We start from the raw sequence: 3901 nt of genomic DNA, 5'->3' as shown, positions 1-3901 counted from the left end.
CCCCTCAGCCCCCGTCCACCCTCTCCAGGAGAGGCCCCTCAGCCCCCGCCAACCTGCTGCAGGTGCTCCCCCTCAGCCCCAGCCCACCGGCCGGTCGGACTACCCTAAGGCCTGGGAAGAGTGTTACAAAAAGATGGGCCAGCAGCCCCAGCAGCCCTCGCAGCCCGCAGCGCCCCCGCAGCAGGACTGCAGGAAGGCCTGGGAGGAGTACTACTAGAAGTCGGGGTGAGTGGTCACCGCAGGGGGTCCAGGAGCTCCCCCAGGATCCCAGCCAGACTGCAGTGTGCCCTGGGCCAGTGTTACAGACAGCAGGCCGCTCACTACCCGCAGACCCCAGGTACGGGAGGCCCCAGCCACCGCCCACGCGGTAGGGACAGCAGCAGGCTCAGTGAATCCAATGAATGTGAACTTCTTCATCTGTGAAAAATCTTTTTTTTTCCATTTTGTTCTCTTTGGGGGCTTCTGTTTTGTTTGGTGAGAGATGGCTGCTGTGAGGAGTATTGGGGGGCCCTCGCCGCAAGCGGGCGGGCGAGGGTTTGGAGGCTTGCCGGGCCCTCACTCTTTCGCCGGTTTTGTATCTCACATGCTTTTTTTTTTTTTTTTCAAAATTGGACCATGTTGAGCCAGAAAAGATAGTGAGATCTAAAGATCTAAATCTGCCAAAAAAGAAACCTTACAAATTAAAAACACAAAGAGCAAAACAGATCTGATTAAAATATATATATGTGTGTCTCTATTCGCTACCCCTCAGCATTCCTGAACCTGCCTCTCTGAAGATAGAGCAATGCATTTTGTCCTACCCTCAGCCCTCTTCTTGTTTTTAAAATAAACTTTTAAAAGGAAAAACAAATCTAATATAGTTAACATTGATTTTATTTTCTAGTTTGACAACTCAAAACTTCATTTCCAAGCATGGCAATTATGTTATTCTGCTGAGGCTGCCAAAAGAAAATACCATAGACTGGATGGCTTAAACCGAAATTTATTTTCTTACAGTTCTCAAGACCGAGAAGTCCAAAATCGTGGTGCTGGCCGAATCAGTTTCTGGTAAGGGCTGTCTTCCGGGCTTGCTGACACTGCCTTCTCACTGTGTCCCCACATGGTAGAAAGAGAGAAGTCCAGTGTCTCTTCCCCTTCCTGAAAGGGCACCAGTTCTATTGAATTAAGACCCTGCCCTTGTGGCCTCATTTAACTTTTATCACCTCCTTATAGACTCTAGCTCCAAATATCATACTGTCACACTGGGAGTTGGGCTTAGTCCATAACAACAATTACATTAATTTATTAATTTAGGTATTTGTTCTACTAATTTGCTGAGCTATTGGCCTATTTAAGTTGTTCTCAAATAGATTACATAACTTTTAAGAAAATACCAATGCCTAGGGTCCACTTTGAGAAATTTTGATTTAACTGATTTGAGATGAAGCCTGGGCATTAGCATTTTTGTTCTTGCTGCTGTTGTCTTTGTTATTGATGAGCTGCTCATTTGGAAAAAAAAAAGTGACTTTATGCACTTATTCAGTCATCTGTATCTAAAATGTATGAGTTACCCAATACATACCTTTTAATTGAGGTAAAATTTACAATGAAATCTAAAGATTAATATAATTCGATGAATTTTGATAAATATATAGACCCATATGAATATCATCTACACAAGATACAGAATATTTCTATCACTACTATATAGGAAATCTCTATAATTTCCTCCTCCAGGAAACCCCCTTCCTTCTGAGAAACCATAGTTCTGAATTTTTTCACCATAAATTAATCTTACCTATTTTTGTAATTCATATAAATGGCACCGTGTAGTATGTACTCTTTTGTGTCTAGTTTCTTTTATTCCAATAATTTAGATTCATCTATGCTGTTGCATTCTTATTTGTTCTCTTTAAATCTTTTCTAGTACTTTACTGTATGAATATATCATTACTTGTATATCCATTCTCTGCATTGTTTCCAGTTTGGAGCTATTATGAATAAGTTACTATAAACATTTTTGTGCATGTCTTTTTATGGGCACATGTACTTGCTTCTCTTGGGTATATACCATGGAGTGGAACTGCTAGACTGTAGGGCAGATGAAGGTTTAACCTTATAAGAAACTGCCAAATACTTTTCCAAAACGTTTGTGTCATTTTACACTCTCAGTAGTAATATATGAAGGATCCAGTTGCTCTATTGTTTCGTTGACTGTCTTGGTAGCTCTTTAATTTTCACATTTTAGCTGGTATGAAATGGTATCACTGTGGCTTTAACTTGGATTTATCTTTTCATGCGTTTATTGGTCATGCACGCATCTCATGTTGTGTAATATTCAAGTTTTTTGCCTATTCTTTTAAAATTAGGGTTTTTATCTTTTTATTATTCATTTGACGTAGTTTTTTTATGTTCTGGATAAAAATCCTTTGCATTTCAAGCCTTTTTTCCCCAGTCTGGCCTTTACTTTTCATTTTCTTAATGTATCAGCTTTTAGAAAAACTTGCTAGATGCAGAGAACTACTACTTCCTGCCATATTTCAGGCCCATGTTTCTCTTCTTTTCTCCAGTTTTTTCAGAATATATAATATAATGAAATCACATTAAATTTAATGGGAGCCAACAGTCACATCCATACTTATGACAGAATGATTGGGGAAATGTTATTATCTTCATTCAGATATTCGGGTCATCCTCAATTCTTCCTTCTCCCGAAAACCCCTGAGGCCACTAGCCACCAAGTTATGTCAACGCTTCCTTCAGGATTTCTCTCCCCAGTGTCCTATTCCCTCTGCTGTTTGTTTAATTGCTCCTGATCATTTCTCACCTTGGCTCCTGCAAAAACCATCTAACTTGTCATCCACACACAAAGCTGATCCCTTTATTATCTGAACCACTGCCATAATGATCTTCCTCAAAAAAAAAAAAAAAAAAAAAAAAAAAAAAAAAAAAAAAAAAACCTGCTGAAGTTGTCCCTTTCTAATAGGTTCCAAAGACTCCCTCATATCACTAAGACTCCAAAACTCTTCAGCATGGCAACCCATCCCTGTCATAGAGTAGCCCTCTACATTTCTTGGACCCACATTCATCTCCTGCATATCATACCACATACCCTTCACTCCAGGCACACCAAGTTTTCACTTTTCCTTCTGTACTTTTACACAAGTTTGGGCCGCTTTCCCACATCCAATTTCCTTCATTACCCCTGCAGTAAGCTTAGCTCATTCCAAATACAGAACAAAGACCGCCACCACCCGCTTGCTGAACAATTCTCCACTTCTTGCTCATCGGGTGTCATAACAAGATTATGTGTAAAAGCACTATGCAGACTGATTTCTACAAAAAAATGTGAGACATTAAAGATTTTAAAAATTGATAGAATTACAAGGTAATGGTTAAGAGTCTGGAGTCATAGCTGAGTTTAAGATCCAATTTCTTATAAATACCTGTGTTATTTTAGGAAAGTTACTTGTGCTTATTGCCTCAGTTTCCTCATTTGTGAAGGATTTCCACCATAAAAGATACTTGTGAGGATTTTTTTAAATGTCATATATAAAAGAGCTTAGCACAGTACCTACAACATCATAAATATTCAACAAATGATAACCATTGTCATTCTTATTGCTATTGATGGATTAAATGGTTGTACATGTAATGAAAGAAAAGTAGCTAATGGTTAGGTGTTGTAGAGAGAGAAAATAACTTTTCTGGTTAGGTTTGGGAAAAATAGAAGAGGATAGGTATTAATGCATGAGAATGTGGATTACAAATTAAAATCTCTACCCCATTTTTACCAATAAGTAGTTTGTGGAACAAGAAATCAACATGTATAAAAACACCAGAGAACCTAGAATTATCTATTACTATAAAATTGCGCAAAATAACTATAAAATTGCAGTATTGTTTGTAAAATGGCACCAAT

At 38.8% G+C, this 3901-nt stretch overlaps 1 pseudogene; it reads left to right on the top strand.

The window, feature by feature from the left end:
- LOC108316269 overlaps positions 1-492 on the top strand; it is a 7883-nt pseudogene extending 7391 nt beyond the window's left edge.
- Positions 493-3901: the final 3409 nt, after the last annotated feature.

Source organism: Cebus imitator, unplaced genomic scaffold (genome assembly GCF_001604975.1).
Source record: "Cebus imitator isolate Cc_AM_T3 unplaced genomic scaffold, Cebus_imitator-1.0 Scaffold186, whole genome shotgun sequence".
Lineage (NCBI taxonomy): Eukaryota > Metazoa > Chordata > Mammalia > Primates > Cebidae > Cebus > Cebus imitator.
The sequence above is the reverse complement of the archived record's forward strand: the minus strand, read 5'-3'. Positions and strand labels throughout refer to the sequence as shown.